Source organism: Malania oleifera, chromosome 10 (genome assembly GCF_029873635.1).
Source record: "Malania oleifera isolate guangnan ecotype guangnan chromosome 10, ASM2987363v1, whole genome shotgun sequence".
NCBI classification, from domain to species: Eukaryota; Viridiplantae; Streptophyta; class Magnoliopsida; order Santalales; family Ximeniaceae; genus Malania; species Malania oleifera.
Genome location: NC_080426.1, coordinates 89,980,219 through 90,002,578, shown reverse-complemented (window position 1 = coordinate 90,002,578; position 22,360 = coordinate 89,980,219). Strand labels below are relative to the sequence as shown.

The 22,360-nt window shown below is 38.2% G+C and overlaps 1 pseudogene; it reads right to left on the bottom strand.

Moving 5' to 3' along the window:
- LOC131166772 (ATP-dependent zinc metalloprotease FTSH 8, chloroplastic-like) overlaps nucleotides 1-17,267 on the bottom strand; it is a 58,555-nt pseudogene extending 41,288 nt beyond the window's left edge.
- Nucleotides 17,268-22,360: the final 5,093 nt, after the last annotated feature.

Below are 22,360 nucleotides of genomic sequence, written 5' to 3'. Positions count from 1 at the left end.
ACTTTTAAACAATTAAATAATATGATACAAAAAATTAATTAAGGAAAATAATGAGAACCAAGTCAAAAATATTTTTATAATAATTTTCCTTTGATTTTTTTTTAATTTTTTGTAATTTTCTGAGTTTTTTGTGAATTTATAAATATTTAAATAATATAATACAAATATGAATTATAAAATAAAAGAAAATCAATTTAAAACTGATTCAAGAAGTCAACCAGCTTGAAGGGGAGCTGATCAGGGGGTCAACGGTTCAATGGGGGACTTGTTTGGGCCAGATGCGAAGGCCACGTGTTGGCCACCGAGTGCAAGGAATTGGTGCATGAGGATCCATGTTGTGGCATGATCCAAGCTGTCCCAAGACAACACGAATCATGCAGTTGGGATTTGGCGCGCATGGATCAATTACGTGGCATAATCCACATTGTTCCAAAGAAACACATATCATGCGGCCTAGGAATAACCATATGAGGCATTGAACCAACAGAGGAGATAACGCCACGCATTGTGCTCTGACAGTTCCGAAGAACAAGCATACAAAAATTTTAAAAAAAAAATTTCATTCATTTTTGCCTTTTCATTTTCCTTTCCCTCTGAAACTCTCTCCATCCTCTCTCCCACTCTTGGTGATTCCTGAAACCCTAGGGTTTCATACTGAAGCTTAATCTCTCCCCTCTCTCTTTTCCAACTCTCACTCCTCAAGCTCTCTTCTGCTCTCTCTCTTTGATCTCCTTTCAGTTCTCTCCCTCTAATTCTTTCTGCAATCTTTCCTCTCTTACTCTCAAAGACTCCCTTCGAAGCACTCCCCCCCCCCCCCCTTGAAACTCAATCCTCCCTCTTATGAACAATATGAACCCAGGTTCAGATCTTCAATCCTCGAAGCCCTAATCTCCCTTCTAAGTCTGAAGCCCTAGCCCCTGCTTTCTCAGTTTTTACCACTAAAACCCTAGGTCCTCTCTCTACTTGATGAATCTGAAAACCCTAGCTCTCTCTCTCTCTTTTCTTCCTCTTCAAAGTTCTCTCTAAAGCTCTTTTATAAAAGATCTAGGACCCTTAAGAACCAGAAAACCTAAGTCCCAACTGATCTGAAACACAAGGTTCAAATCTCCCTCATCCTTTCCTCTATTCGAAACCCTAGACGTTCAGGTCTAAGGCTTCTATTATTAGTCTGCTGAGCAAATGGGGTTCGATCTTCATTCGCATTCGCTAAGGCGAAGTTCAGGCCACACGAAGGAGCTGCAGTTCTGGCAACAATTGAATTAAGACCCCAAAGGGGATTTGATCAGGTTTTTTTTTAGATAAGTACTATCTTCCTCCCTTCTGTGTTTGTTCTTTCTGTATGATGGTGTGTGTGTGTGTTTGGTGAATGCTGGTTGTGTTTGTGATCTCTGTGTTGTGCTTGGGGAATTAGGGTTTCAGATTTGGGAAGGTCAGGGTTCAGGGACATGTTTGACTCGTCTGAACCCTAACTTACTGAGTTATGACAAGGTTGACTTGCACGAGTCAGCCTGTAGGCTCATGCAGACTCAGAGGTTGTAGTGACCCAGAGAATTTATAATATTTAAATAATAAAAAGAAATGGAATTGAAATAGGAATAGAAGGAGGCAGCTGACATTGCATTTTGAATGGGATAATCCCAAGAAATTTTCCAAGCCTCGTCGACAAACACAAGGGTTTCGTCGACAAGGGTTCTTCAGGATCTCGTCGACAAAGTTCCATCTTGTCGACAAGAAGGTACCGAAAGAGGATTTTTGGAAGTCTAAAATTCATCGAGGAGGGTTCAGGTTCATCAACGAACTTTCTACAGGACTCGTCAATGAGGTGATGTGTCTCGTCGACGAATCTTGCAGTATAAATAGTTCTAAACGTGAATTTTTAGCTCATTTGTGTGCAGAATTCACTCTCTCTCTCATCCTTGAGTTTGTCCTCCTTCTCTTTAACACTCTGGGCAGGATTTCCATCGATTCGACGATCTGAAGCCACCATGACGCTCTTAAGAAAGTTCTCTGTAAATCTGCTAGAGCGAATCGTCGGTGGGGCTGAGGTGGAAACCATGCCAAATCCAGGGTAAGGCTTTTTACTCAGTATTTGGTTTCTTGACAGTTCTAGGAAGCATAGTACGCATAGAAATATTGAACTTTAATTCTAGGAGATGTGATTTTCAGGGTGTTGAGTAGGGAACCCTGCGGGGGTAGGACATATTTTCTTAGGGGCTTTTCAAGAATCAGGTAAGAGGATAAACTAAACTAGTATTTTATGAAAAATATGTATATTATTACAACATTTGACCTTAGGAAAATAAATATATTTATATATGTTTTATACTTGGGAAATACTGCTGAAAATGATCGTATGTTAAATATATGAAAAACCTGTTTCGTGTGGCATGAGTTGAAATTAATATGAAATACTATTTTTTGGGAATATGATAAAGATATGAGTTTTTATAATGGAAAACCGACGTACAGGCCGAGATTTTTATATGTTTTCCAGCGTATGGGTCGTGTTAGGTATATGATTTGTTGGCGTATAGGCCGAGCTATGGAAATGATTTGTCAGCGTATAGGTTGTGCAATGGATATGATTTGCCAATGTATGGACTGAGCTATGGTAAAATGTGAAATACCGGCGTACGGGCCGTTGATTTTCATGATATACGTATATATGAAAAATGATATGATTGATTTGATAATTAATAGTATGAAATATCCATATATCACAGTTTCAGTATACGTTATATAATATCATAACCTGACTGGCTTGGTCTAGGCTAGCACTTGCACGGTACCACTGCTATGTGTCCATGGTCATCATGATGATGATATCTGTGTTAACGTCACTGTACAGAGTTGTGTGAGATTGGATGATCGATGTGGTTTTTAAGATGTGTGTGAGCACCCTGGTGTATAGACCAAGTCTGGCAGACCCATCGAACTTATAGATTGTACTTTTGACTTGGAAGTGGTCGGCCAACCATTGTCAGGTCCCACCTTTGGACCACACAACCTAGTCATGTGGGGATAATACATAAAAATAGTCAGCTAACCTACTAGGGTTGTTTTCGTATTATTTTTATGATATGAAATAAATTATTCTTGTAGAAATCCATTATGTTCTGCTTTGAAATAAGTAAACATGTTTTTTTAGAAATGAGATATACATTTTTACTGGTTATGTTTATGTGTATATATATATATATATATATATATATATATATATGTATGTATGTATATATCACGGAAATGCTCATGTTGCCACACACTAGTATTAGTTTATTTCCCTTATTGAGAGGTGTCTCACCCCAAAATTTTATAAACATTTCAGGAGCCCCTGATAAGAGAGCGGGTAAAGCCCCGCTGATCTAGTATTGTTGATCTGCCCTTCGAGAAGGGTAAGTGTTTTGATAGGGTCGGATGTATTTTGTGGGATGGCCCTAAGATATCTTTTGGGTTGTGTACTGTGTGTATATAAATACAGTGGTTATAGTAACTCTAGTATTGTGATGGATGATTTTGTATTTTATTATGAATTCATGTTTCCTGGTGCTTAGGCTTTCGTTATGTGTTTTGATATATCCCTAGTATGCACGGGTCTAGGAGGATTATGATCTGATGAGCTTTGTGATATTGTATTATATTATAAAACAAAAAAAATGTGGAAATTGAAAAGGTCGTCATAGTTTGGTATCAGAGCCTAGGTTGCTAGGTTCTGTAGACTTTAGAATACAGCGGAAACGATACTAGAGTATAGGAATGATTTAAGGTTGTTCTATAGTCTAAAGACAGGACTTTCGTGGTAGTTTCTATGTTTTTCCTAGGGTGACGATTTTAGGAAAACCATAGTAAGCTATTGTCGGGTTGTGTTCTTAGAATGTATTACTAGAGATTAAAAATAAGTTGAGAGTGTTGAGATAAGAGGATAGGATTACTGAGTTGCAATTGTTATTTTTCAGGATGGATCCAGGAGGAAGTAGTGCCCATGTGAGTGGCAATGATGAAGCAGGAGGACCATCAGGTGCAACTGGAACCGACTCTGACGTGGTATTACGTAGCATGGCTCAGCAGGTTATGGTTGAGATCGCTAGGAGCTCAAGGGAGCAGGGTGGTTCGTCAGTTAGCCATGGGTGCACTATTGAGAAGTTCACGAAGATAAACCCTCCGACCTTTTCGGGAGGAGTCGATTATATAGTTGTTGAGAACTAGATGTGGGATACTGAGAAAGTCTTGGCTGTGTTGCTGTATACTGAGGAATAGAGGGTCCTCTTTGCCACCTATAGACTGACGGGAGAGGCCGAGAGGTGGTGGACTGCGGTGAGACTGCTGGAGCAGTAGAGGGTGACTCCGATAGCCATGACATGGGACCGATTTAAGGAGTTGTTTTTCGATAGATATTTTTCAGCTACTGTCAGGGAGGCTAAAGTGGAAGAGTTCCTGAGTCTGAAGTAGGGACAGTTATCGGTTCAGCAATATGCGGCGCGTTTCATCGAACTCTCTCATTTCGCCCCGTACATTGTCCCTGATGAGGTGAAGAAAGTGAGGCAGTTTGAGAGAGGCTTAAGGGGGAGTATATTCAAGCAAGTTGTGGTGTTGTAGATCCAGGACTTTCCTGAGTTAGTCGACAGGGCAGCCTTGGTAGAAATTGGTGAGCGTCTTAATGCAGAGGAGTAGGGATAGAGGAAGAGATCTGCATCCACAAGTTATCAGCAGGGTCATAGACCGGGTCTGTGGAGGAGAGGAAATCATGGCAGAGGACGGAGACAGGAGACTGGAGGACGTGAGGGTCAGGCATTGCTGGGTCTTCTATCACTGCGACAAACCAGGGTCTTCTAGGAGACACTAGGGAGAGTGGTCTTCTATCACTGTGACAAACCAGGGCACATGGTGCGAGACTGCCCTACCCCACCAGATGCAGTTCCAACTCCTAGACCATACCGAGGAGGTTACCAGGCGCCATGTGGGGGCCAGTAGAGGAATACAGCTCCAACCAGAGTGTTTGCGCTGACACTAGGTGACACTGATACGGCGAGTGACGTGGTCACAAGTATGGTTGTTATGCTTTCTTTTAAAGTTATTGCTTTGTTTGATTCAGGTGCCACACACTCATTTGTGTCTTCGAGGTGCACTAGACTATATGGGGCAGAAACACAGTTGTTAGACATTGAACTGTTGGTATCTACATCGAATGGGTTAGCAATGAGGTGTAGTAAGGTGCTCTGAGGTTGTCCACTTGATATCCAAGGAAAGACTTTGTATGCTGATTTGATAGTGTTGGACATGCACGAGTTTGATGTTATATTTGGCATGGATTGGCTAGCAGCTAATTTTTCCAGCATAGATTGCTAAGCACGAGAAGTGATATTCAGACCTCCGAGGAAAGCAAAATTCAAGTTCGTAGGGTCGCAAGTGCAATCCCCGCCTCAACTAGTTTTAGTTACCCAGGCTAGGAGACTTTTGCTGAATGGTTTCTAGAGGTTTGTGGTTATTATAAAGGAGGTGTTAGAGAATGAATTGAAACTTGCTAACATGCCTGTAGTAAAGGAGTTTACAGATGTTTTCCTAGATGAGTTACCAAGCTTGCCACCCAATCGTGAGGTAGATTTCCTTTTTGATATACTTCCAGGTACGGCGCTGATTTCTAAAGTACCATGTTGGATGGCGCCAGTGGAATTAACAGAGTTGAAGAATCAGTTGCAAGATCTGCTTGATAAGGGCTTCATACGACCCAGTGTATCTCCATGGGGAGTTCCAGTTTTATTTGTGAAGAAGAAGGACGGGTCTATAAGGATGTGTATAGATTATAGGAAGATTAATAAAGTGACAATCAAGAACAAATATCCTCTACCCTATATAGACGATTTATTTTACCAGCTCCAGGGCACACGGGTGTATTCAAAGATTGACCTCAGATCTGGCTATCATGAAGTTAAAGTGAAAGCAGAAGACATCTCGAAGATGGCCTTCAAGACCAGGTACGGGCATTACGAGTTTCTTGTTATGCCATTTGGTCTGACGAATGCTCCTGCTATATTTATGGATTTGATGAATAGGATTTTTCATCCATATTTAGATCAGTTTGTTGTTGTGTTTATTGATGATGTATTGGTTTATTCGAGGAGCCATGAGGAGCATGAGATGCACTTAAGGCAGGTTCTGCAGACGCTTTGAGGAAAGAAGTTGTACGCTAAGTTAAGTAAATGTGACTTTTAGCTTGAGAAGGTCATGTTTCTGGGGCATGTTATACCTGGAGATGGTATTTTTGTGGATCCTAGTAAGATTGAGGTGGCTGTGAATTGGGCTAGACCGAGGAATGTTCAGGAGATCAGGAGTTTCTTGATGCCAGCTAGGTATTACCGTCGTTTTGTAGAGGGATTCTCAGCGTTATCGGGGCCTTTGACACGACTGACTAAGAAGAATGTTAGATTTGAGTGGGACAACGGTTATGAGCAAAGTTTTCAAGATTTGAAACAAAGGCTAGTCACAGCGCCGGTGCTGATCATCCCATCAGGGGGTGAGGGTTATACTATCTACAATGATGCGTCCTTGAAGGAACTTGGCTGTGTATTGATGCAGCATTGTAGGGTGGTGGCGTATGTGTCCAGGAAGTTGAAAGAATATGAAAAGAACTACCCTACCCATGATCTTGAATTGGCTACAGTAGTACACGCATTGAAGATTTGGAGGCATTCTTTGTACGGCGAGCGGTGTGAAATCTTTTCCAACCACAAGAGTTTGAAGTACTTTTTCACGTAGAAGGAATTAAATATGAGGCAGAGAAGGTGGTTGGAGCTAATTAAGAATTTTGATTGTATTATCAGTTATCACCTAGGGAAAGAAAACGTGGTAGCTGATGCGTTGAGCACGAAGTCCAGGGAATCAGTATTGGCAACTATGGAGATCTAGTATCCGATTATGATGGATCTGAGAGACTCGACATCAAATTAGTTGAGAGTGGTTCTCAGGCTTACATGGCGAGTTTAGTAGTGCAGCCTACTTTACAGGAGAGGATTAAAGCTGCTCAGAGAGAAGACCCAGAATTAGTAGAGGTGATGGACAGAGTGCAGAGTGGTCAGGGGGAGTAATTCAGTGTTGTAGATGACGAAACTTTGCGGTTCCATTCCAAGTTATGTGTTCCTACCGATGTTGACATCAGAAAGACTATTTTAGAGGAAGCTCACAGATCTTTGTATACAATTCATCCTGGTAGTACGAAAATGTACAGGGATCTGCGAGATTCGTTCTGGTGTAGTGGTATGAAGAGAGAGATTGCGGAATATGTAGTGCAGTGTTTGACGTGCCAGTAAATAAAAGCTGAGCACCAGAGGCCGGCAAGGCAGTTACCGCCATTATTTATCCCAGAGTGGAAGTGGGATCATATACCTATGGACTTCATGTCAGGACTGCCGATGGCGTTGCACGGCTAGAATGCCGTCTGGGTGATTGTTTACCATTTGACTAAGACTGCCCATTTCTTACCTATCAAGATCAGCTACTCCTTTAACCATTTGACAAAGATTTACATTCAGGAGATAGTTCGTTCTCATGGGATGCCAGTATCGATTGTGTCAGATCGAGACCCGCGTTTTGCGTCACCTTTTTAGAGGAGCTTGCAGGAAGCTCTAGGGTCTCAGTTATCGTTTAGCATGACATTTCATCCTCACTCAGATGGACAGACTGAGAGGATGATACAAATATTGGAGGATATGCTCCGAGCATGTGTATTGGATTTGAGAGTAGTTGGACTCAGTTCATGCCATTGGTAGAATTTGTGTATAATAATAGTTATCAGACCAACATCGGCATGGCACCATTTGAAGCTCTATATGGTAGGAGGTTCTGATCTCCTTTATTTTGGGATGAAGTGGGTGAGTGACGAGTAGTGGGACCAGAGCTTGTTCAGCAAGTGCGTGAACAGGTTCGGCTTATCAGAGACAGAATCATTGCAACTTAGAGCCGACAGAAAAGTTATGTTGATAATCAATGCAGAAATCTAGAATTTGATGTGGTTAATCACGTATTTTTTAAGATAGCTCCGTTGAAAGGGGTTATGAGGTTCAACAAGAAGGGTAAACTTAGCCCTAGGTTTATCAGTCCATTTGAGATTTTAGATAAAGTGGGGTCGGTTGCCTATAGGCTAACTTTTCCACCTATGTTGTCCAGGATCCACGACGTATTCCATGTTGTTATGTTGAGGAAATACATCACAGATCCTTCTTATATCATCAGTTATGATGAATTAGAGCTCAGTGATTCACTAGTGTATGAGGAGGTACCAGTATAGAATCTGGATAGGAAGGTGCAATAGTTACGTAACAAAAAGATTCCTCTAGTAAATGTTTTATGGAGGAATCATGTGGTAGAAGAAGCTTCTTGGGAATCTGAGGAGTAGATGAAACAGAAGTATCCGCACTTATTCCATGAAGTCTAATCGGGTAAAATGTAAGTAGTTAGGTAGTATTTCTTTTGCAGGTACATGTAAAGGTTTAATTAGTAAGTGATATTTTAGTTTTGGGAGAATTTTTTCTTTTGTATCCCAAGACTCGGAATGTAACCATGGTATTCCTCTCCCATAAGTGAGGGTAAGTAATAAAATAAGTAGACTGCTTTGTTTTAAGGAATAGTGAGTTGCGAGAACGATAAATTTCGAGGACGAAATTTTATAAGGAGGGGAGAATGTAGTGACCCAAAGAATTTATAATATTTAAATAATAAAAAGAAAGGGAAATGAAACAGGAACAGAAGGAGGCATCTAGCGTTGCATTTTGGATGGGATAATCTTAAGAAATTTTCCAAGCCTCGTCAACGAGGGTTCTTCAGGATCTCGTCAACGAAGTTTCGTCTCGTCGAAGAGAAGATACCGAGAGAGGATTTTTGGAAGTCTGAAATTTGTCGATAAGGGTTTAGGTTCATCGACAAACTTTCTACAAGACTCATCGACGAGGTGATGCGACTCGTCGATGAATCCCGCGGTATAAATAGTTCTAAACGTGATTTTTCAGCTCATTTGTGCGCAGAATTCACTCTCTCTCTCATCCTTCGATTTATCCTCCTTCTAGGAAGAGGCTTTCTACTCAGTATTTGGTTTCTTGACAGTTCTAGGAAGCATAGTGCGCGTAGAAATATTGAACTTTAATTCTGGGAGATGTGATTTTCAGGGTGTTGAGTAAGGAACCCTGCGAGTGCAGGACATATTTTCTTAAGGGCTTTTCAAGAATCAGGTAAGGGGATAAACTAAGCTAGTATTTTATGAAAAATATGTATATTATTACAACATTTGACCTTAGGAAAATAAATATATTTATATATGTTTTATACTTGGGAAATACTGCTGAAAATGATGGTATGTTAAATATATGAAAAACCTATTTCGTGTGGCATGAGTTGAAATTAATATGAAATACTGTTTTTTGGGAATATGATAAAGATATGAGTTTTTATAATGGAATACTGACGTACAGGCTGAGATTTTTATATGTTTGCTGACGAATGGGCCATGCTATGTATATGATTTGTCGGCGTACGGGCTGAACTATGTAAATGATTTACCAGCGTACGAGCTATGTTATGGATATGATTTGCCAGTGTACAGGCCAAGCTATGGAAATGATTTGCTAGCGTACGGGCTGTGCTATGGATATGATTTGTTGGCGTACGGGCCAAGCTATGGTAAAATGTGAAATATCAGCATACGGCGATGATTTTCATGATATACGTATATATGAAAAATGATATGATTGATTTGATAATTAATGGTATGAAATATCCATGTATCACAGTTTCAGTACATGTTATATAATATCAGAACCTGGTTGGCTTGGTCTAGGCTAGCACTTGCACGGTACCGCTGCTACGTGTCCATGGTCATCATGATCATGATATCTGTGTTAATGCTACTGTACGGAGTGGTGTGAGATTGGATGGTCGATGTGGTTTTTAAGAAGTGTGTGAGCACCTTGGTGTATGGACCAAGTCTAGCAAACCCATCGGACTTACAGGCTGTACTTTTGACTTGACAGTGGTCAGCCAACCATTATTAGGTCCCGCCTTCGAGCCACACAACCCAGTCATGTGGGGGTAATACATGACAACAGTCAGCTAACCTACCAGGGTTGTTTTCGTATCATTGTTATAATATGAGATAAATTATGCTTGTAGAAACCCATTATATTCTGCTTTGAAATGGGTAAACATGTTTTTCTAGAAATGAGATATACAGTTTTACTGGCTATGTTTATGTAAATGATTATATATATAAATATATATATATATATATATATATATATATATCATGGAAATGCTCACGTTGCCACACACTAGTATTAGTTTATTTCCCTTACTGAGAGGTGTCTCACCCCAAAATTTTATAAACATTTCAGGAGCCCCTGATAGGAGAGCAGGTAAAGTCTTGCTAATCTAGTACTATTGATCTGCCCTTCTAGAAGGGTTAAGTGTTTTGATAGGGTCAGATCTATTTTGTGGGATAGCCCTAAGATATCTTTTGGGTTGTGCATTGTGTGTATATAAATACAATAGTTATAGTAACTTTGGTATTGTGATGGATGATTTTGTATCTTATTATGATTTTATGTTTCCTACTGCTTAGGCTTCCATTATATGTTTTGATATATCCTCGGTACCCACCGGTCCAGGTGGATTATGATCTGCTGAGCTTTCTGATATTGTATTATATTATGAAAGGAAAAAAAATATGGAAATTGAGAAGGTCGTCACAGAGGTACTCCGAGTGGGGCTCAGGGTTTTAAAAGTATTGGGTTGGAGTTTGATGGGTTATGGGCTTAGGGTTTTGGCTGGGTTTGGGTTTTGGGCTCCAATTTAAAAAAAAAAAAATGTTTTGGGCTTGGGTATTTTAAAAGAAGGTCGGGCTTGAGCTTTTAAAAATGGGTACGAACTTGAGTGATTTTAAAATGGAGGTTGGGCTTTGGGGCTTTTAAAAATGGATACCGGTCTGGATGATTTTAAAATGGAGGTTAGGCTTTGGGGCTTTTAAAAATGGGTATGGGCCTGATTGATTTTAAGATGAAGGTTGGGCTTGGGGTGTTTAAAAATGGGTATGAGCTTGGGTTTAGAAGATTATTTTGGGGCTTCGAGGCCCGAGTTTTGAAACTAGATGGAAGTTGGGCCTAAGGTATTTTAAAAGTGGGTTCGAGACTCACAAGCGGGGACTTGGGCTGCCTTTGAAAATGGGTTGGACCATGTCAAAGGGAGAATGGTTTAGGTCTGATTCAAATGGGTTTCAAAAGAACCTGGTTCGGTTTAATTCAATTTTAGGAGGTATCAGCTTCAGTGGTTGGGTTCAGGTTCGAGCATGAACCCGAAGCTCAAATAGGGACACCTGCAACCATAGTTTCCATTCGCAGTGCATGTAAAATGTAGAAAATAGGGAGGAAAGTCATTAATCTTACTTTTAACCTCTCTCTCCTCTGGTCTTCTTCTCTTGGGGGTAGGTCTGTGGGTGTCTGCCCTTCTAGAGGTTTTTGGATTGGCCTTCTGAGCTCTGTTTTTAGGTTTTGGAGAGTATGGGCTCTGAGTGATTAGCTCCCATATTCCGGAATCTCTGCAACTTTGAGAATTGGTAGGGAACTTTTCTCAATTTCCTTCCCTCCTTCTGTGCTAATACCTTTTGCTATTGCTCTCTGTGCTTCTCTTAATTTTATTGTCGAACACTCTCTAATGCTCCCTCTTTTCTCTTATAAAGCTCTCTTTCATGCCCCCCTTTTCTCTGATGGCCCCCCCCCCCCTTTGCACTATGCGAGAGTCCCTATTTATAAGGGGTCTGGGTAGCTCAAATTAGAGCCAAAGGCTTCTCTAAAATCAGTTTCCCCTTAGTAGTTTGTTCCTTTATTCCCGGGAGGGAATCAACTAGCCATTTCTAACAACTCTGTGCACATTCTCTTTTTTATCTTTCATTTTATTTTTTTGAATTTTATTAAGTAACTATCTGACTTGTTGATTCCCATGTTGTGAACAGGTGGCTTTGGGAGATGCTTCCTACTCTTCCAGCTGACAACCGAGGATTGGCTCTATTTTTAATTTTCATTTTCCTATATTTATTGTAATACTCTGTATTTTTTGAATGTATTTGTACTTTCTTCTATCTTTTCCTTTTTTATCTCCCTGTATTTTCCTTCAGTTATAATGTATGTGCACATTCCTGTGTTATCTTTTTCTATAAGTATCTATGATGCCTTTGCAGCCTCCCTCTTGTTACTTTTACTTTGGGCATGTGCCCCCTTTTTTAATAAAGTGCATTTTTCATCAAAGCTTCAAAACCAATTTTATCTGATCATTCCTTAGATTTCAAAAATTGGTCTTAAGACAATCTGGCACTTAAGAGCCAGATCAAGTAGGTAATCAACTTAGGGTTCCCAACCTTATATGAAATTGAATTAAAATTTCAACAACCCAATTTTGATGGGGCAACTTAACAATTCCTGTAATAACCCCAAAAAGGGATATAGAAGATTAGTGGATTAATTCCTCCCCAAAAAAATAATTAAATAATTAATTAATTGGATTTTTAGAAAAAAGAAAAAAATTAATTAAATAAAATTTATTTTTATTTTATTAATAAAATATATTATTATTAATATTAATTAAATATTTTATTATTATTATTATTATTATTATTATTATTATTATTATTATTATTATTATTATTATTATTATTATTATTATATCCTGAAGCTGGAAGCTTCAGGATTACTTTTTCTTCTTCTTCTTCTTCTTCTTCTTTCTTTTCTTTTCTTTTCTTTTCTTTTAAGCATCCTGCGTAGCTCTGAACTCTCTCTCTCTCTCTCTCTCTCTCTCCTCTCATTCTCTCTCCCTCTCTCCTCGATTTCATGATGGATTTTTGCCCGATCGAAAATCCGAAAATACCACTAGACTCCATTCTCCGCTACCGTCATTTCTAGCGGAGCGGATCGGTGGTAGAAGCGGCGTAGGCGTATTCCCTAAGGTAAGTCATTTTCCCCTTTTTCTTTAATTTCTTACAAATTATAAGTCCAATTAACGAACGAACACCACCATGAGAATCTAGGGATGATTCTTTACAAGTCTAGCGGGACGAAATTCTTGTGGGGGTGTCGGGCCAAAACCCCAAATTTGGGATACGGGGGTTATTAAGGGGCTTATTTTTAATTAATTAGCATTAATTTAGAAATGCTAAATATTGAGCATCTAGGGTTGAAGTAAGATTTTTGAAATTTAGGGTCCAAGTGAGCACCGCGAGTGTAATTTTGGGACCCGCAAGCAAAATTCAGAAAATTAAGTGGGGGTGTTAAATAATAGTTTAAATATTAATTTGGGGTATATAGAGCTTAGGGAAGGTTAGTTGAGTATTGTTTTGGAGGAAATTAGTTAATTAATCTGGGAAAAAATGTAAATTGCAGGAGTTGAATTTCGGGCGCCAAGGGCGTAGGATTTGAATCCTAATGAGACTCTTAGTAAGTCAGGTAAGATGAATAAATTATAACAATCTTTTTTATGAAAATTATGGGTTGAGAAATATGTGAAAATGGCGTATGTTATTTTACCTGAAATTTATTATGATATAAATATCAGATGAAATTTGTGTGGCATATGATTTATATTGAGAAATGTTTAAACTGAGTTAGATGATTTACCCTGTGAAATATGTGATACTGAAATGTGTTTTAATATGAGAATTGAAATGTGGGAAAATGATGAAAGTGAAATGTGTAAAAAATGTATTCTCTGAGAAAATGAAGAAAGGTGAAATATGGAAATATGTTTTGAGAAATATTGAGTAATTGTGAAATAAGATATATATATGATAGTATGAGATGAGATGAATTATAAATTGAGAAAATATCATTTAAATGATGAAATGTGTTAAGAATACTGATATTGAAATGTGAATATGTGAAATGAAATATTGCAATGTTAATTTTGCAATATGAAAATGAAAAATGTGGAAATACTTGAAATATGAATGATAAAATGTCAATACCGCATAATGATTGTGGGTATATGGTGGTAAAGCCTGTTGGATGGTTATGATATTAAGCACGGTATTATTGCGAGTGGTGTTAGTGCAACCACACGGACTCTTGGAGCGTGTGGCACAACAGTCGACTATGTCATTTTGTAGGGTTGTTGGGCTCCCTGAGTTCGGATTAGGGTTATAGGCCGGCCAGTCGTACTATAGACGCGATATGTGATATGATATTTGATCTAACTAGGTTGGCCAACTGCGGTTAGATCCAGCCTTTGGGCCACACAACCTTGACCATGGGGGAAGCATGGCGTGGATAGAAAGATCCTCAGGGTGGCCATGAGTTATAGACGCGATGTTGGTATTTGATACCAAGGATACTCATGAGCTGGAAAGTAAAATGAAAATGGAAAATGAAAGAATGAGAAAATTGTTAAAATGAGAAATGAAAGGAAGAATGGAAATTGAGAAATAAAGAATGTTAAATATGAGAAATGAACTGTGTGAGTTAATAACATATATAATTGAGGCGAAGTGAAACTCTCCGCCTAAGGGCTTACTAAGTAAGGTGAGTGCCTTGATAGGTATCAGATGTGGTTATACCAAGCTGCATAACGTGTTAGGGCAGAGGGAAGCTACCTGTATGGGCAGGTAATTTTTCCTATTCTTAGGAACTTCGCAGGTAAAAATGAATTGGAATGATTGATTTTGAGAAATGATTTTTAAAGCTTATAAAAGCTTGTGTTATATATCTATATGATTATGAGAATGTGTATATCAGTGTATTTTCTCAGATGAAATGATGATTTAAAAAGTAAAGTATATTATAATTGAACTCATATGGCTACACATTGTAAATAATTTATTCCTTCTTACTGAAATGTGTCTCACTAAATTTATCTAAAAATTTTCAGGGAATAGAGACCGATCGGGTGATAGAGCTCCATGATAAAAGGGAGCTGGAACCCTGATATACAGGGTGAATTTGGATTAGGGTTGTATTGTTTTGGGTATGGGATAGTATTGTGTATATGTGTATATTGATACTCTGGATATTGTATTATGACTGATATGTATATAATGTCTTCCGCTGTTAGGTTGTATGATAAAATAACTTTTTACCCGGTACCCAATGCGGGTTGGGTCGTATGAATGATAGTAGGATTGTTGACGTGGCCGATTTGTGGGTGTTATGGATGACGTATGATTATTTACTTATTATTAGAAAAAAAATTTGTACAAAAATCGGGGCGTCACAATTCCCAACCTTTTCAATGGTATGATTTTAGAACGACTCAGTTAGGTACACTTGGGAATATGATTTAGTAAGACATGGCAATTTATAAGCTTAGGAATTTAGGAATAATTAGCTAATCAACATAATCTCAAATCTCAAAATTTAGACTTAGGATTTTTGAAATGACCTGATAAAAATTAGGGTGTCTACATATATATATATATATATATATATATATATATATATATATATATATATATATATTTTTTTTATATATATCAATTAAATATATGCTCAAAGCTCTTGAATAACTTAAAGAATTTCTCCAAAAAGGTTTTTCAAAATAAAGAATATGGGAGAAATTGATTTTTGAAAAAATATTACAAAAAGAAAAAAGGCCCACAAGCAATATATATATATATATATATATATATATATATATATATATATGAAAGTGGATATAATCTCAAGACAATTAAACAACACACACAAAAAAATTTTCTCCAAGAAGATTTTCAAAAAGAGAGGGTGGGAGAAATATGGAAAATGATTTCTTCAAATAAAATTGGCCTTAGAAATCTCAAGAACAAGAAGCTCTTTAAGTAAGATATATGAATTTAATATGTGCTCAAAGCTTACTTGTATAAACCCCAAGATTTTCTCCAAAAAGATTTTTCAAAATGAAAGAGTAGGAGAAGTAGAACTTTGATCTTCAAAAATGGAGCAAGAAATATAAGAAAAAAATCAAAATATAAGCAAGTAAGCTCCCCAAGAGTTTTTCTAACATTTTACAAGTTGTTTTAGCTTGTATTTATAGCTAAAAACCCTTTGTATCCGTTATGTAGCCGTTGGGGGAAGAAATTATTATTTTACTTTGAAAACTAGCCATTTTTCCGCTGTTGCGTTCAATTCCTGATACGACTGGCCAACTAGTTCCCTCTACTCGTCAACTAGTGACCTCCACTAGTAGATATAGATTCATTTTTTTGGCATTTTTTTTTTGTTTAGAGAAAAAATAGTCTCTAAACATTTTATCGTATTTGTTTGGTACATATTTAGCTGCGACTTTATAGTTTCAACATGTCTTCAAAAACTCATGTAGTTAAGATGTAATACGAGTTCAAATATTTTGAACGTGGTGTATATGCTCTGTGTGTGCATCTTTTTCATGTGAAAAAAAAAAGAAAAAGGTTTCTAAATGTGGAGGAGCAGGGCATAAACATGCAAACTTGTCCTAGAGCTCTAGATTTGAATTTGTGTGTATTTAGACAAAGTTCAATACGATTTTGTATTATATTTCTTTTCAATTTACGAAATTCAAATCTAAGGCCTCTCCCAAACATAGGGTCAGATTCCAAAGTTATCACTAATGGCCTAAACATGTGTTTAGGAGCTTCGAATTTGGATGTTGATTCAGATTTGTGTGAACAAAATGCAATATAAAAGTGTATGGAATTTTGTCAAAATTTATACAAATTTGAAGTTAAGATTTGCACTTGATGCTCCCAAACATATGATAAATGTAATCCATAAATACTAAAACATTGTTTATTTACTTCAAATTTTTATTAGATGAAAGATGCAGATATCTCAAGGTTAAAGGAGGTTTACAAGAAAGCCCTAGTTTCGCTCGCGACCCCTCGAAACTCCATCGCAGCCATCATTGCTGGACACCGCCTCGTCAAAGGCGAACTGCTCGTAGCCTCTGTCGCAGCTTCCATTTCTGGATGCTGCCTCATCAAAGGCGAATCTACAAAGGCTTGTTGTCTTCTCCTCCATGACCACCTGTGCGCAAAGCATTTCGGGGAGGAGTAGGTGTCTCCGTCACCACTGCTCGCTGCCACCGCTATCATCTGAGTCGCCGCGGATCGCCCTCCAGTCTGTGCCCCCTTCTTAGCACCAGCGCCGTCCTCCTTCTTGTTCCTTGTCTACTCGTTGTAGCTCTTTCTCTTCTACAATCTCGACAATAGTTTTAGGACTCCTTACCAGCACCGTCGCAGCCCATTGCATGCTGCCAGAGATGCTCGTCATCGCACGCCAAAAAGAGACCACCGACATCGCCGCTACTATCGTTGCATGCCACTGAAGAAGGAGACCATCGCCGTCACAGAAGTTCTGAATCAGAAGACCATCGACGTCATAGAAAGTCCTAATCAAACGCTACTGCACGCTGCACGCAAGTTTTTCTCATCTCTAAATGGTGAGTTCTTGCATGCCTCAAGGAGAAGGAGGACCAAACAACACCTACAAATACTGATCAGTCTCTTTCCAATATAGAAAACTCTAACTCTTATTTCATATATTGTAGCCTAATCTGGTTGGCGTCGGCTCGCCAGTGCCTTGAGGGGTTGGGAAGGTTCGTTCCCCCTCCGATGGCCTCACCGTCGATGAGGAAGGCCGTCTAGGCTAGTTCCGGAGTGCAGTCGTATGCACAAGCCACGAATAAAAAAGTGGAGATACCTGTGTTCAAAATTCCTAAGAGATTGCTAGTTAATATCAATGGTGAATTGGGATTTATTTTCTTAGAAGTGGAGATGGTTAGGCTGAGGAAGAGTTTCATTTTGCATTAGTGATGGAATTTTTGAGGAATCGACCATCTATTGATAAAATTCGATTATCGATTGTGAAAACGTGGGGCTTGATGGAAATTCCAACGATCAGTGTTATGGATGATTACCACATGCTTGTACATGTGAAAAATGAACATAATTTTGTGCATAAGTGGGCAAGGGAAGGTAGAACTATGGAAGGCAATTCATTTCGGCTATTTAAGTGGACGAAGGATTTTGATGTCAAAAAAGAATCTCCGTTAGCTCCAAAAATGGATTTTCTTATCGGGGTTACCTGTAATAACCCAGAAAATTATTGGAAGCAAATAATAGGGAAAGTAAAATCTTTAAAAGGACTCAAAGGGGGTCTCGTCGATGAAAGCAGACTTCATCGATGAGTACTCTACTGGTGTTTGTTGACGTAGGCACGTGTCTCATCAATGAGAAGATACCGAGAGGGGGTTTTTGGTAGTCTGAAATTCATCGATGAGGGATTCAGGTTCATCGACAAACTTCCTTTATGGGCTTGTCGATGAGATGACGTGTCTCGTCAACGAATTCGGGTCTATAAGTACCCCAAAAATCAAATTTTCACAAGAAATCTGTGCAGGAAACCCTCTTTCTCTCTCTAAACGTCCCTTTCCCCTTCTCTCTTCATTTCTGTCTTCGTTTTTCAACGGTTCGACAATCCAAGGCCACCACGACGCCCCTGGGAAAGTTCTCTCCAAATCTTCCGGAGTGGATTGTTGGTGGGGCTGACTTGAACTTCATCCCAAATTCAAGGTAAGGTTTGTATTTAGTATTTGCCTTCCTTGTAGTTATAGAAAATGAAGAAATTAAAGAAATACTGAAGTTTTGTTCTCAGAGATGTTGTTTTCAAGGTGTTGAGTGGGGAACCTTGCTGGTGTAGGACCAGATACAGTAGGTGAAACGATCTGCTAATAAAATAAAATATTTTTCCCTAGTTTTAAATTCAATCATTAACCTAAACAACGGAAGGTCAATCATATAGATTAAAATCACACATAATACAATACCAGAGTGTCAAACCAACCCACAATATACAATCATCACTGCTTTCTCAAACTACCCTTACTGATACTAAGGGTTTACAAAAACATGCTACCCAAAAATACTCACTCTCAAAAAGGGCAGTATAACAGCCCCCTACCTGTGAGCTTGCTCCGCTTGCCTAGCTGGTTCACCTGAAAAACAATTCAACACTGGGATGAGCCAACGCTCAGTAAGACGAAACATGTTATTACTAGGGTGTGGCTATTGAGCTATAGTTTGGTAAAAATAATCTGATTTAAGAATAATATGAATAATTGAATCTGAAAATGTTGATATTACATAACGTATAATAAAACCATTAACTACATAACTGAACATGCCAATTTGTATGAAATTACTTTTTATATTAATACTACTATTTCTGAAAGTTTGATAGTACTCATAATATATGAGAAATTTCCCTGGATGGTTGTATGTCATGATTTAACCCCTCATGACAGGGTTGTGTGGCCCAAAGGTGGGACCTATCCTGGCTAGCTGACCAGGGTAAGTCAATTGAACTTCGATCGTCTGATCGGCCCCCTCAATCCATATCTGATAGAGAGCCTGTCCCAACGTGGGCACGATCGACCTCATACCACTTACTATCTGAGTAAGGTGGTTGCACTCTGAACTGAATATCTGTAGTTACGGTACCGTGCTCTACTGTTTGATCCATCAGGGTCTGATACTATATAGGTAACTGATATCTGTAATATACTGTTTTTACTGTAGTTTCTAAAATAATCATGACCCCATAAAATTTATCTGAAATTCTAAATAAACTGACTAAAAATTTGATTTTAGTATAACTGAACTGCTGTCTGAATATCTGTTTATTGGGGCGTTATGGAACTAATAAACCTATTATTCTGAAATTACTAAAAATGCATATTTCTGAGTATACTATATACTGAAAAATTCGTCATTCTATAGCATGCAAATATCATGGTATTTCTACTAATAACTATAGACATGGTATTCACAAATTCTATAAATATAGTACTGTTTGGTTATTAACTCAAGCCACACAAATACATATTAATATTATCAAGTTCTGGAAACTGTAAATAAATATATATAATCTGAATAATAATTTGATAAAAATATATAATTCATGCTGAAATCGTATAAGAGTTTCCTAACATAGCATATTTCCCTTACTTGACTATTGGAAAGCCCCTATGGTATACTGGTCCAACACCCACAGGGCTTTCTACTCAATACCCTAAAAACAACATTTTCCAGAACAAAACATCATTATTTCTTTGTCTCCATCATTTCCTAAGATTTCCAGAAGACCAAAAATTGAATAAAAGGTTTTACCCTAACTCTGGGAAGAAATTCAACTCGATCCCACCGACGATCCGCTCCGATAAACTTGGAGAGAACTTCGCCAGGAGCATCATGGTGACCTCAGATCATCGATCTGACATCTGATGGGACCAAAATCGAAGAAAGATGGAGGAGAGACCGTAGGGGGGGGAGAGAGAGAGAGAGAGAGAGAGAGAGAGAGAGAGAGAGAGAGAGAGAGAGAGAGAGGAAAGTTGCATTGATTTTTCTGCGATTAAACTAAGTTTAGGGCTATTTATACTGCGAAATTTGTTGACGAGCCACATCACCTCATCGACAAATCCTATAGAAAGTTTGTTGACGAATCTGCACCCTCATCGACGAATTTCAAACTTCCCAAAAATCCTCTCTTGGTATCTTCTCGTTGGCGAGACGGGACCTCATTGACGAGATCCTGAAGAACCCTCATCGACGAAACCCCTGCATTCGTTGACGAAGTCTGCTACCCCCTTCTGTTTCTGTTTCTATTGCCCTCCCTATTTATTATTTAATTATCATTATTCTTCGGGTCGTTACAATAAGGGATTTTCCATAATTAAGTAAGGGAAATATGCTATGCTAGGAAATTTTAGCAAAGTTATTAGAAGTGTTATAAATGTTTATATATATATCAGTTTATTATCGAGTTTTCCAGAATATGAGTTTTTGATATTTGTGTAGCCTGAGTTGATATTTGCCTAATATAGATTTTATATAATTTTTTCCCAGAATATCATAATTTACAGTAGTTATGGATATAAATAGATATTTATCAAACAAGTATTAAAGATATGTTTTCAGACTAGCATGTTACAGTTATTATAGAATGTCATGTTTCCTAAAACCATAACATTCAGATTTATAGATTATACAGTCAGTTATTACAGACAGATATACATTTATCACAGTTAGTTACTACATATATGTTATACAGATGTTATAGTATATACAGATCAAATTTACAGTGTTATGGTTATTTTGGAAACATGATGAAAATAGTAGAAAGATTACAATAGTATATCTATATATACAGTATAAGATCCTTGATGAAATAGTTCAGACAGATTCAGTTAGCAGAGCACGGTACCGTTGTTATTTACAAATCAGAGTGCAACCACATATCTCAGATAGTATGTGGATTCCGTTAACTGCGCTTGGAGAGCTTGCAGTCTCCCCAGGACTCTGGTTTGAGGGGCCCCGATTTGACAAGTTAGTTTTTACAGTTCCATGCTTAGGAGTGGATGCAGTTTGGCCGGACTGAGGAAGGGTAGAGTATAGTGACTTGCCTGGTAGGCCAACCAGAGTTAAGTCCAGCCTACAGTCCGCACAACCCTGTCATGAGGGGTCAAATCATGACATACAATTTTCCAGGTCATAGCTATGTATATATACAGATTTACAGCATTATAGTATGATATTAGCAGTATGAATGATAGAAAACTCAAATGATACTATTATGTTTTAAATTACGACGAATGCAAGTTATACTTTATATTAATTTACCAGCTGATACAGTTTTTGGATATTATTATAGTATTCATGCAACTCAGTCGCCCCACACTAGTAATAGCATATTTCTACTTACCAAGCGTCATCTCACCCCATTACTTTAACATTTTTAAGGTGATCCAGTTGGGCGAGCATATCAGACTCGCGGATAGAGTGACCTTTTTATTTACTCTGTTGATAGGGTAAGTGTATTTTGAGGTTTATGTTTTAGGTAGGTGGTATCGGTGGGAAATGTAAGGAAGTACCTATGGTTTTGAAACACTGGATTCTGGTATTGTATTTATATATATGGATGTATGACTTTATGTTTTCCACTGCATAGGTATGTTTATTATGTACAGGAATACCTCAATGCTCTTCTGGAACCTGAGATGTTATAGCAGGGGCATCAGAGTAATTCATCATTCATCTATTTTAAAAGGAAAAAAAATTGTGTAATTTTTGGGTCGTTACAGTTGGTATCAGAGCCTAGGCTACTAGGTTCTATAGACTCTAGAGTACAGTAGAAAACAATACCAAAAATCAGGAATGGAATCTTAAGAAGAGTTGAACAGGGTACCAGTGAAGTTGATATTAGAAAATTATGATGAGAATTTATGGTTTCGTTATGCAATTTGGGGGTAGAATTTTGGGGTGGTTTCTGTGATTTTCCTAGGGTGACATTTCCAGGAAAACCATAGTAAACTATCGATGATTTCTATTTTCTTA